Source organism: Dunckerocampus dactyliophorus, chromosome 3, assembly GCF_027744805.1.
Source record: "Dunckerocampus dactyliophorus isolate RoL2022-P2 chromosome 3, RoL_Ddac_1.1, whole genome shotgun sequence".
Lineage (NCBI taxonomy): Eukaryota > Metazoa > Chordata > Actinopteri > Syngnathiformes > Syngnathidae > Dunckerocampus > Dunckerocampus dactyliophorus.
Window position 1 is genome coordinate 13,321,560 of NC_072821.1, and position 13,921 is coordinate 13,335,480.

At 40.2% G+C, this 13,921-nt stretch overlaps 1 protein-coding gene across 4 annotated transcripts in view; it reads left to right on the forward strand.

Moving 5' to 3' along the window:
* The window catches only part of zfhx3b (zinc finger homeobox 3b), a 339,235-nt gene that overhangs the window by 88,246 nt on the left and 237,068 nt on the right, over nucleotides 1–13,921 (forward strand). The window contains exon 1 of one of the 4 annotated variants that reach the window (XM_054771464.1): nucleotides 1,725–1,879. The exons of 2 other annotated variants lie outside the window; for them this stretch is intronic. The gene's annotated coding sequence lies outside the window, so the exon portion shown is untranslated. Of the gene's footprint in view, nucleotides 1–1,724; nucleotides 1,880–2,123; nucleotides 2,360–13,921 lie in introns of those variants that run through there. One more of the 4 variants, XM_054771461.1, reaches the window with a different exon arrangement.

Genomic DNA, 13,921 nt, shown 5'->3' on the forward strand with positions numbered 1-13,921 from the left:
CATGACTCACCGCAGACGACATTCTCAGTGTATTTTCTTGTCTTATACTCCCAAAATGACGCACATGTAAATCCACTTTGTCGTAAGTCTAGACAAGCCTTGGAAAACGGACAACAACAAACTCATGCGCATGCGTCCTTTCTTCTTCTATAGTTTGGCGTCACGTGGTTCCGTCTGCATGTCTCTTGACGGCGCCACACGTAGGTGTGCCTTGTGTATTACATTGTTTTTGCTCAGCGATCCGTTCCCGTCTGGATGCAGCTACAGTATTTACTAAACTTGGACAGTGTGGAAGCAAAATTTTTTCAACCTGCCAAAAAAAAAAAAAAAATCTCAGGAACATTCCTCTGTGGACAGGGCCTAAAAGAAATAAAGAATTTGTAAATATTTTTATTACCGTATTTCAAAAAATCTGAACTTTGAGTTGTCTAGAAAAGTTACATTTAGGAATGAATACTGAAAAGTACTAAATGGCCAATTTGGTTTTTTGGGGGTTTTTTTTAGTACAATGATAGATGAATTGACAACACTGAGGGGTTAACATTGAATATCTTATGTTCCACTGCACATGTTTCTTTATTTTCATTATACAACACTGTACTCGAATTAGCTGCCATATTAATAATTAAATGCAAGGAATGTTATAATATTTTATGATACAAATTAACCTGGTACAATAAAAAAAAGAACTAAAAGTCTGGATTCTAACTTTTTAATTGAAGCAGATAATGTCCCGAATGGTGGTGAATAATGAATCTCGTGATAAAAAATGATTAAGATGTAGCAGAATGGCTCAATTAACTTCTGTGAAATGATTACAATAATAACTGTTTTTATAACCGGTGGATAGAGTTCAAGATGAGTCTTTTTTTATTTTATTTTTTGATCATTCTGGATGCAGCAATGTTTTAAACAATATTCATCATTTAATGCCTCATTTGGATAATGATGTTTTGCCCAGTGAGCTTGTCTGGAAAATATTGCACTTTTAATGCACTCTCTTTGTTACAGTACTGCAGCAGTTTGTTATTCTTCTTATTCTATCTATTCTTATTTTTCTTTTTTCTTGTCTCTGTCCTTCAGTAATGTACACACACACATACACACACACACACACACCCACGCCCACACACACACGAAGTGTAATAAATTGAAGTCATTGTGATGAAAAAAAACGAACGGTGCTGTGATTTGGGCTGGCTTTGAGAAGCCAGCGGTGATGCCCTCAAGTATCACCCTGGATGATAAGGCAATCCCAGTCTCTGAATAAATAAATACATTAAAATCATACGCTATGTGTTTTCCCCACCTCCCCTCAGAACCCCACTATGCCAAATTCTGATCCCTACTCCCTCCACCCACAAGCTGACATATCACTAATACACCCCTTCGTTGCTGATGCAGCCACCACTACTGTCACTGCCCTCCGACACCCCCACCCCACCAACTCCCTCCCCTTACTGGCATGAGAAAAAAATGAATGCAGCTTTGTGATAAATAATGTATCTCACTAATACGCATTCAGGTGGAGTCAGTCTTTGGCCCCATCGCTTGCACACCCAGGGAAAGTGAAATATTGAATCATGGATGGGGAGTGGAGGGAGTCCGGTGACGACTCAAACAACGAGCCTTAGCGCCAAAGAGTGAGAAAGAGAAGAAGAGAGAGGGAGTAGAAGAAGATGGAGGGGCAGGAGAGGGAGAGAGTGGCAAGCATATTATAACTCATCCATGTGGATCACCCTAGTAGATTGGGAGCAATCCCTTGTTGAAATTGTCTTCTAAACACTTAGAGAAAGAGAAGGAGACGGGACGGAGCGGCCAGCCCATCTCAGTTTTGCTGTGTGTGTGTGTTCTCACACTGCCCGCTGTCCCAGCTCAGGTAGAGACACCTCTGATAGACTGCTGCTTGTGTGTCCATTTCAGTTTGTGTGTGTGTGTGTGTGTCCTGTCTTGTGAACCAGGCATGCAAGCAGCCGGCTAGTGAGTGTGTGCACGTGTGTTGGAGCGAGAGAGAGAGAGAGGAAGAGAGAGAGAGAGACAGATTGTGTGTGTGTGTGTGTGTTAGGAAGAGGGGGTATTATGCACCCTGGATGTTGCCTTGTGCTTTAAACAGCTGCCTACAAGCCCAGGTATTGCGCGCCGGCTTCTAAATAAGCAGCACGTTCATGGTCCCCCTTCAGGACAGCAGGTTCGGCTGCAGAGTGTGAAATCAGACTAATACAGATGCGTGGGGCTTGAGCAGGAGCACGAGGCAGCTCCTGTGTGACTTACTGAGGCTAGAGGTGTAGAGGACCAGGAGGAGAGGAAAAAAAGAGAGAGGGGACTGTAACGGCATAGAGGGGGAAAAAGAGACAGTAAGGTCAGTAAAACCTTTTTGTAATGTGTGCTGTGTGGAAGTCAGTCTACTTTGGAGCTGCGGCTGAGGTTGTGTTTTCTTCTGGAGACAGTATTGATTCTTTAAGTTTGTGGCAAGTGTGCTCTGACTCGAGGCTGCCAGCTGAGTGCAGATGGAAACACTGGACCTATGTGCAGTGGGGAGGGGGTGCTGGTGTGGCGGTGTTAACTTTGTGGCCCAACTCTGAAGTTCCATGTGCGTGTGTGTCTGATGTACCGGTGTGTGCATAACTTCATGCAAAGTGAAAAAAAACATTTTGTGTATGTAGTGCAACCCCAGCACTCTAAGTGTGTTGGGTGTAAAGTTTGATGGAAAGGTACACAGATTGTATGTTCTGCTAAGTGCAGGTGGGTGTTCTAATGAATGTACTGTGCATAAATGAGTGTGCATAGTCAGGTGCAGAGTACAGTTTGACTTGGGTATTGTGTTAAAAAATATGCATTTCTTAAAAGAATAGCCGCCATTCACAGATTGTGTATTTGTTGAACACACAAAACAGTCAGTGTGTCATGCGGTGACGCTACCCAATGAGAGAGGTCACTGCCTACATGTGACGGTGGCGCGCACACACACACATACACACCCAAGATGGTGTCCATTGTTTTCATCCTGTTTTTACTTCACCGCTGCACTAGAAGCACAACTATAGTTATATCGTGTATATGTTAATCTATGCTGTACATAAGAAAAAAAAAAAAAAGAGCATGACGGCTCATTTTTGTTCACATCCAGTATTTAAATGTGTGGCTCTGCACATGAGCGCAGCAAAGGCGAAAAAGCCGCTACTACCAAATTGTCAGCAATACTAAAGACATCAACACAAAAATTTCAGCCATCCATCACAACTGTCGGCCTGTTTCTGTGGCGACAGTGATTTATTCCCGGCCTGAAATCCATTTGGACTAACTCACTCACTTCCTCACATTCACTGTCACACACACGCACACACACACACATACATAAACCTCTCCAACATCATGCGCAAAAACTCTTACAGCGTTAATAAATATTGATTTTGTTTTGTAATTATAGGAAGTTGACAAGTGTTAATTGTCCATCACGTAGCTAACATGGCAGGTGTCTGACAAGTCAAAGATCTTTTCCTCTGATGAGAGAGTAACTCTTTACTTTACTGCAGCTGTCACATTGTGACTCTAAAGCAAAGCACCATGCACATTTTTAGAGTCTTGTCTTTGAATGATCTAGATCAGAAACAATCTAGTCATGAATCCCTCACAGGAAGGAATAGGTTATCATTGAAAAGACTAGTTTGACATGTGTGTTAGCCATGCAGTGTTTCATCTGTTTGCGTGCATGACAAGTAGGTGCACAAAAAGTGTATACTGAGGAGTGTGTGTGATCCCAGGTGTGTGTGAGGATGATGAGGGGGAAGACAGGAAAGCAGGCTTGCTCCCCTTCTTTATCCTCTTCTTCATTTAATTTCCTCTCTTTTCTCCGTAGCTTCTGTGATAGTTTTCATATGTCCTACGACAGGTCATGTCCTATTTGCTGTGCAGGCGGATTTATCAGTCCAACTGCTGCTACTAATATCCTCCATCCAGCAGCTAGCAAAGCCCCAGCTCTTCCCCTAAACCTTGACCCAAGCCCATGACTGCTTCCTTGGATTGCACATGCATAGATTCATTTGACTCGTTTTCTCGCTGTGTACTGCCATATGTATGTATTGGCTGATGGCTGTCATGCAGATGCATGGTTATAGGAGCTGACGGCTCTTGATATGTTTGTCTGTCTGAATTGTTAGATGTCTGGCCTGTGTGTGCTGCTTTCGTCAAGAGGTGCATCAGTCTGCTCTGGCCTGTGCTCGTCTGGAAGGCTGGGGCTAGCTCTGAGGATGAGACTAGCTAGAGAGGTCACGAAGACCTAAAATGCTTCACACACTGCAGACTGGATACTTAATTTGTCAGAGCGTTAACCATCATGATCACAGGATGCTGGCAGAATGATGAATATTTTTTATGGGTCAGCGATTTTATAGCATACCAGTCATTGTTTGATTCTATTATTTGCATTTTCTGTTGTGTGCAAGCCACAGCTCTTACCTCTCGTAGGATAATGCCACATGATACAGTGAATGTTTGGTGTGCGTCATCGGTGAATGGTGAATATTCTGTACACTGAACCTATAACAACAACAAAAAACGTTTTAAAGTGTGACACATATATGACATTTTGGTCATCAATGTGCTTTTCACCAATAACAAACTCCCAGATGACTTGTGGGGCAGCATTGTGGTCATCTTCGACCAATTTTATTAGGAAATCCAATTGATGCAGAGGAGAAAGTAATGTAAAGATTGATTCGTTTATTCCTTTCTTTTAAACAGCGGGACTAATTTGATCTAATTTTGATGTTTCTTTCACTGAAATTTTCTTTAAAGCATTTCAGCAGACAACTGCTAACCAGTTAGTAGTTGAATCATGACACAACCAGTGACTTACACACCCCTCCCTTGTGGCCCTGCTCTAGTTTAATGACCGCATGAGACTTTGAGTGCTGCTGGTCATAGTGGTTCAACTTGGACTAAGGTCTGGTCTCGGCCATGATAATTTGCCAGACTTAGCTCTGCTCCTGAAATCTTGGATTAATGGCTGCTTTAAGAGCTTAACATGGTCGGCCATTCAAACATGCGCTGGATTGACTTTGCTGCCTGTTATCGCCTGTCGACTCAGAGGAAGCAATCCACTCTTGGACTTGTTCACGAGACAACGATCATCTGTCCTCAGATAATTTTAACAATTGTAGTTTTTTAATGCTTGGACAGAATTATCATTTTGTGAAATACTAATCAGACATGCTGTTGTTTTGTTTGGAAGTGCGTTTAGTTATCATCGAAAAATATGTCAAGTTAAGAGCATTTATGGTAATTGCAAAACATCCTGAAATGTTATACGAATATTTGTGTATTTTTCACAATCTTTTTATATTTACATACAAAAACTCTGTAAAAATCTCACAAATCAATAAAGAATTATTTTTTTTATTTGTACTACTAATTCACAAACACCTCCTGCATGGTAGCTTTCTTCTGAATTTGGTTTGTTTTATTAGTAATAGAGAAGGGCGTAATAGTTGTCAGGGGTGCCACCAGCAGGGGTGCAAGTGATTCACTCTTCACTAATTTGCAACATGACCTCAGCTGCGAGCTGCATCCATGCATACCCGCACTACGGCACTGAAGGACTGAGTGTGACTAAAGCAGGTACATTAGTTAGTGGATGTGATCATATTAAAAATCGGAATATGCTCAGAAGTTCCGACACAGGCTGTAACTGCAGGGAACGGTGAACCAATGTTCATCATGGAGAAGTTCCTCAAGCATGCAAACTGACTATGGTGCATCCAAGGGATTAGTTTAATTACATTAATGTCACTGACTTCACAAAACTCTTCTTGACGTCCTCATTACTGCCTTTGTCATTGCTGTTTCCAATTTGGTGTACATGCTGGGCTCTGGGTTACATTCTCTTAAATCTGCAACATTCATTGCATGGACATACAGTACAATGTAATCATGTTAGGCGCTCTTGCACAATGTCTGGAGTAAATACGTATGGTCGTTCCATGTCTTATTACTGCTTATTACTGCAGTCATGTGCATAATCACCCCACGCTTTTGTTATGTGTGAGTAACTTTTGCACCCCCAGCTGCAATCCTGACAAATTATTGTGCTTTTTCAGCCCCACTTGTTTATCTGTGCTGTCGCCTGTGTTCTACAAGAAGACATCTAATTGTTTGTTTTATCAGCGTGCTCTCTCACCCGTAGCAAATAAGTGAAAAAGCTAACCGAACAATCCCAATCAGCCAGTAAAACAATAATTTAGTGCAAACTATGATTCAATTCTGACTTTATACACAATTATTTTGCGCACAAAATAGAAATGATACAACAATAAAGGGTAAATCTTAATCAGTGCATAAAAAAAAACAGCATTGTGTTTGTTTTGTGTGGTTTAAACAAACACAATTTTCAAATTTCTCTGAGTGGAATTTCTCATTTTGATGTACGGGTCCTGCTCTGTGTTTCGTAGTGTGCTATCTGGAAGAGTAATGGTGGTGGCGTTTAGTGGTATGTTGATTCAATCTTGGTTTTTCTGCAATAATTCAGGAGAACGCGAGGGGTAGGGTGAGTGGGGAGGCATCATTTTACTCCGCCAATCCCCCTCCACCATCACTGGAATATAATCCGCTGTCTCCTGACCTTCAAATCATGCAGCGTTGCAGTCATTTCAATTGGCCTGGCCGCCATTAGCGTGAAATGTCCTCTAGCCACAGTGGATTGTGCACATGGAAGATTTCCTTTCACCCAGCGTGGTTTCCCTCTTCTACTTTGCTCCTTCCCTCCATCTCGCCTTTTCTCTAGCATGCCCCCTAAAGACGGCGATGGAGGGTGGGAGCATCATGCAAAGAAATGAGTCACCACAGGAGATGCTGTTGGTCAAAAGACTGCATTTGGTCCATTAAATATCATTAAGACGCTGTACATTCCTGGCACATATGTATATATAAGTTTATATACATATGCCTTTTTTCTTCAATTAGCATCTGGAGGCATCAGGTCTGCAATAACATTTACTTGGAAATATATTTTTTGATCATATTATGCACTCAGTGGCTACTTCATTTGGTACATTCACACAATTTAATGTACTGTATCTTAAAGTTCTGCCTTGTCAGAGATGGTTGTTTATTTTTGTAGTTGGCTGTGGTGTAGACCCACAGTACATCACACTCAGGAGTTTTTTTTTATATAGTTATACAATTCTAATACAATTCTTAATTAATATAATGTTATACAATTCTTCTCAACCAGAGAGGAGAAATATGACCTTAGGGAAAAATTAAACTTACAACACTTATACAGCATTTCAGTATGTGGAATCAAATTATGGAACGGACTGAGTAAGGAACTCAAACAATGCACTAAAATGAGCGTCGTCATTTTTTTTTTTTTTTTTGCTAGTACATTGCCTGTACTCAGTCATTATCCAACTATGTTTCTGTCAACTATTAACCCTTTCATCACTTTTCATCATGTAATATGTATTTGTTATTATTTATCACGACTGTTATATAATCTATCTAGAGTGACTACAAGCTTGACACTTAATTTTACCACACTGTTGTACTCCCGTATCATTTTCCTTTGTACCTAAAACTGGCAAAAAGTACATTTGGAATTCAGGAAGTGAACAAATGTATTGCAATTGATGAGGGGTAGGATAAAACAAGCTTTGTTTCTTCCTACTCCTTTTGACATGTATAACTGTGAATTGTACTACGTGATATATTCCGATGTAACTTGTGAGCATATTCTAAATAAATTCAACCATTATCATTGTAGCTGTAGGGTGAAAATATAAAAGTATTGAAGCACTAAGTGCGGTTCTGCACCCGTACAAACTATATTAGTGCAACCACAATAATAAACATACAGACAGACAGAAATTTCTCAATTGACCAGGGGCAAATTAACTTTTTTTTTTTTCCTTAATCAATGACTTTCAATGACAACTATCTTTTTTCAACGCCGGTGTTCCTTAGACCACAATTTTAACTGACACTGAAACAACAGCACCTCTGCTGGTTGCAGTCAAGTAGTGCTCGGTTGCGTCAAGACATGATCAGTCGATAACAATAACAATCAATTGGATACGAGACGCAGTGTCACTACTGTTGTAGCCAGTGAGTGCATGCTTGCATGTATTTTAAGAGGCGACCGAATATTTACGAAAATTAGGTCAAAAATATTCGCCATAATCTTTTCTGCGAGCACGTCTGTGAGTGCATGTAAATTGTAGTGCACATACAGCCAATGTAGCCTCTGTCAGTGTGATTGGCTGATGTTCAGCCAGCTGATGATGTTTGACGGTGCATGCATCCATACTTCTCTTGGCTAAGCGCATCACATGCAGAACGTGGCACGACCCTTGCTTATCATGTTGAATGAGAAGACCGACTGACTGGGCCAAAGAAATCACATTCCAGAGCTCAGCATGTGTTATGTTGCGAGTAGATAGATAGATCAATAATTGAAAGAGGACATATTTGATATGATCTGAATATTAAAAATATATCAGAGGGCAAACAACATCCATGTCTGTCTTCAGATCTGTGCTGCAAGATGTGTGTCAAATCTCCAGAGAGATGCTTTATTCAGAAGGGTCAAGGGGTTCACGCAGTGTTTGATGGATGAAAGATTTTTTTTAATATCATCATTTGGGTTGTTCATTTTAAAAAAAGTAGTGGTAAATAGCATCAGCTGCACCTTTCAATTTTATGTTTATTGTCAGCATGCCTCATAAATTATTACTCCTCCATATTCATAACTACAAATAAATCTCTGTGACCCAGAATTCATTTTGGGATAATTTCACAAACACATTTCTTTTTTTTGTTTTTGTTGATTTGGCTCACCATTTGGCTCACTACTGCTTGTTGTGTTTCTGGGACAGATGTGGGGTTTTTTTTGTTTGTTTTTTTTGCCACGTTTACTCACTGCTGACTGTGCGCTTGCATTTGCAGAGAAGCGACCCAGGTACAACATGTGAACTGATCAGATTGTGTACATAGATAGCCATTGTGTTGCCTGATATTACACAGGACATCATCTGAAAACCACACTGAAGTTTATCACTCACTGCCGTTGTTATTACATACTGTGCAATACTGTGCATGTATTTTTTGATGAATGAACCCACTGAGGGTATCAGTAATCCTATGACCTCAAGGTAAAATTGAAATGCATACGCTGGATATGCAGGATTCTGATATTATTGCCCAATATACTTAGCAGCCATAACATTTGTGAAAATAAAAACAGAGAGCTATGAGTCTTCCCATCAACATGGTCAGGACTCGTTTTGGAATTGCATTATGTTGATTAGACTGTGAAAAGAGGCTGTTTCAGTATTAGACACTTGTGTTTCTTCCAGTTGAAAGGAGCACATTGACAGTCGGTCAGCGTCATTTAAATGTCCTGCTCTATATACTTTACATCCTGACAGGCCGCACGTGTTGTCTTCTCATAAAGTCGCTATGTGGCAACAAAATGTTTCATTTCCTCCTCTAGAGATTGTCCTCAGTAATGCAGTGAGCTTACCATAGCTCTGCAGAAAGACCAATAGCAAACCAACAGACCAGCAACACAGCTCATCTAACAGGCCTTATGTGTTCTCTTTTTTCCAACCAGCATAATTCAGGGACACTGAAAAAATGCAAAAAAAACCCAAAACAAGAACGAAAACAAAATAAATGAAATAAATGCATAACTGAAAATATAAAAATACACTGAAAAGCATGTGGTTTCAAAATATATTTTATGCATAAAACTATGTCATTTATTTGTATTTTACATAAGAATAAACTAATACAATAAAAAATAGATACATGCTATTCATTAAATGTTTTAGAATTATTTCAACTACTGCCAAATGAAACATTCAATTCATATTTTTATGCACACCAATCACACACGCTTGTTAGTTATACACAATATAAATAAATGCCATGTTATTGTGTGGTTTTGTTTTAATTTAATTTAAATGTGTGGTTTTTGTAAACATATTAAATAGTAAGTTTGCATATTAATTTTAATTAGTTTGCATTTTTAATAGATATTGAAAGGTATAGAGATGTTTATATAATTAAAAACGTCCAGCTAATCCTCAGTAGAAATGAGGAATTAAGACACAATTTTTAAACTCTACTTTCCAAGGAAAGTCTGTCACTTTTCATGGAATTGCACTGCATCACTTTTTGAACAATATTCCCTTTCTCTGTTGATCAATCGTGTGTATTTTGCCACTTCGCCGATAACTTACTGGTGAAACTCTGTGGATGTCATTTCATTATGGGACAAATATAAGCGCCTGCATGTTTGTCCCAATGAAAATGAAAAATGGGGTCTGGGAAGGATGAGGTTGTGAGGGGGCCAAGCTGTCCCTGGCCATTCATTCTCTCTGGCCCCCCTGTCTAATTAATGGGCCACATTCATACACGCTATTGCACCAGAGGGTCTGTCACTCATTAATCATGTGACCTTCTGTGGCACAGTTAATGACCTTGGAGGAGTAGATCAGCTGGAGATGGCGGAAGCGCTGGAATTAAATTGTTTCTGGAAGTGGTCATGGTCACATCAGGCACTTTTAACAGCCACTCAGCTCAGGCCCTTTCTGGTTACACCTCGGCCTGCCATGCCCACCATCATTTGACATCTTCAGGATTAGTAAGCAGGGCATGGAGTCAGAGATAATGCAAACCCGTGCAGCTGAATTTGACATCTGAGCTTTATCTGCAAGTAAGTCAGAAATACTTGTTGTGCGCACTTAATCATTTGTCGTTTTTGCACTGTTGTTTCCCTGCATTTATACTGTATACTACTACCTTATCATTGTGACCACCTTCTGACAGCTGGTGGCAAAGAGTTGCAATTGTGTAAATATTAGTATTAAAATGATTTGTTGATATTTTTGTCCTATTTGGGGCCCAAATCTGACATTTGCAGTCCAAAGTCACAGTTAAAAATTGTTCGTAACATTTAAAACAATGGGTCCAAAAGTCTTCCTTTCCAAAAGGCAGCGTGCGGCAGAATAAGAGAGACTATTTTTCTCATTTTAATGCTCTTTACGCATTACAAAGTGCAAGAAAATCATTTTTGGAGCTGATATATTTATAAATAAATATTATAAACAAAAACATTTCACGATGTGTCCAAAGTTTAAACGTTGGTTGCGTTTTGGCTGCCACCTTCTTTTCACCATTGCAACATTGAAATGTTCGCTTTCTTCTCTGTGACATTGAAATGGAGGGATTTTGTTTATCCTCGCCTTTTGTTTATTTAACATTTTGCTCAGCGGGGGAGTTTCAGATAGATTGTTTTCAAGACAGTCCCTGCAGACAGCGAGCAAACACTCTACAGCTTCATCAAACACAACTATCTTCAACTTTCCCCCTCTGCCGCATGCAGGGAAATGTGACTGAGAGGAGCATGGTAATGGAATATGATTGTAAACCATTGTCATAATTTTCTGTCTGTCTCTCTAACGATTGTTTTTTTAGAAGGTTTTTTTCTTCTCCCAGCTCAGGAAGGAAACTCATTGAAGGTTAAAAACATTCTCATGTGGCGAACAATTGTGAGGATGATACTAGATTTTTTTTTCCCCCACTAAGAAGGCATCAAGACATGAAATCCAACCTGAAGTCGAGTTAAAACAATTCTTTGTGAGTCAAGAAGTTCAGCACTGCACAAAACGGCTTGTGAGTAGATTTTTCTAAGTTTAATTCCAGCTTGGCACCAACATTTATTTTTTTCTGTCAAAATTCCATTGTCAGGAATAAGGTTTTTTATTGTCAGCATTGGCTGGAACGGGTCAGTGAGCTTTGGAAAGTGCCGATAAATAAATAATCCCCAAACACAAACGACCACTGTGCCATTATCCCCTCTCTCCCTCCTACCAACCCATCATTTTCCTTCTATCTTTACTTCCACCATCTTTCTCCCTGTTGAGAGTGCAGGCTTGATTAATATTTTCCACTGTTCCGTCACCATGGCAATAAGGTCACTGCATATGATACTTAATTGAATCTTCCTGGTGCTTTTGTGTGCATCTCCTGTGTCTGGACAATAATAATAAAAAAAAAAAATCTTCAACTGATGACTCCGACCCCCGTTCTCTACTCCACTCCCCTCCATCTTCCCTTTCATTTTGAGCCCCATGAATTTATTCATTTGTTTCCTCTGCTACCTCTTTCTTGTATGTCCTTTCTTCCTAAGGCCTAGTCTTCCTTGTCCTGTCACACTAGTTTACTCTTTTTTCCCACTAGCATTGTTCTCTTTCATGCTTTGTCCCCCACAAAGCAGCAGCACCGTGTCAGCGCCATAAGCCAAATTCAACTTTATTTAAATGTGTCCTGTGTTTATACGTGCTTGCTGGACCAACACTTGAATTACATATTGCTGTTTAATCTCCAAGTAATGCACAGTGCCTTTTTCCCCTGAAAAGCATTTGCATACTCAAATTAGTCTCTGGCACAATCATTGCATGTAATTCAAATGACACTGATGACTCAAGTGGCCAAGCAAAAGTCTGTCAGAAGAGCACAAGGTCCTCTCGGAGCAGGTGCTCTGATTAATGACTAGCAAATTGGGGTCCTCTAAGATGCGGGCTCTTCACACAACATATAACACGTAAACATATGCTCAAGTGTCTTTGTTCAAGCAAGTATAAAAGCTAATCCATGACAAGAGGGCGTTGACGTTCGCAGGGGGGAAACAGCGAAGTGGATGAGGAGCAGAGGGGTGAAGTAAAGGTTACAGTTGAGCTTTTTAGCAAGTAAGATACATGCTCATGTCAGCGTTTGAGTGAAAAGCAGCAACAACTAATCACAATGAGAATGGTGTGATTTTGTGAGTTTTTTTCTGACTGTATCATTTGTTAAAAGATGCCTGTTCATGCTGACCAGTAAGCAACTGAAAAGGCATGCCAGGCCAGTATTCGGCTATGTGACGTGGTGAAGAAACATGACACAAATGCGCACCAACTGCTTCTCCTCGTGGGTCTTATCTGCAAGCGTCTTTGTCATGGTATATGTTTGAAATTGATGCACAGCATGTAAATGACGTGACTGAAATAGTGTCACGGAAGTCATTATCTTGAGCAATACAAACGCAACAACACGGCTGTACTCTGCCATTGTTGTTATTGGTTGTGACATACTCATGCTAACAACTCACTTGGGCATTTCCGGCCCGTTTTCAGCGCTTACGTGGAACTTTCCTTTTGAAATCTACGAATAACTCAGGCTCCAAAACAATGATGATGTGTCAAAACGACAGCATTTTTTATCTGTTGTCAATTGCAAACCCCCAACTTGAAAGGAATTTGAATGGTATACTAGTTTGTAAAAAAGGAAACTACAGCCATGGTAGCCCTATATGACCTGAAAGGTTTATAACAGGGTTTATAAAGTGTGGCACAGTAAGTCTCCCTCCAGAGAATATAATACTGTTGGCCTCCCCTACTCTCCAAAAACTGATTTTCTGGAGCATAATTTGTGGAGTTTTGTGCTTACCCTTGACGTCTTTTCTCACTCTGTGTCGGAACTGAAAATCAGTTCATTTTGTCTTTAAATGTAACGGAAAGTAGCTTAGCTTAGCTTTGAAAAAAATGTTTTTCTTTACATTGCTCGAGCTGTTGCGCCTCCCCTGAAGGTATCTCTCGCCTCCCAGGGGAGGCCCGTCTTACACTTTCGCCATCATATTGGTAGACACCCGTTGTGTTTTGTTTAGCTCTGGCATCAGTGCTAGTCGTGCTGTTCAGACTTGTGGGCGGTGTTTATACAACCTTTACCAATGACAATGTTTTTTTAATATATTACATTATATGCACGGTAGGCGAGTGTTTAGCGTGTTAGCCACACAGCCAGGTGATCGGAAGACCTGGGTTCGAATATCCGCTTGGGCATTTCTGTGTGGAGTTTGCATGTTCTCCTCGTGTGTGCATTA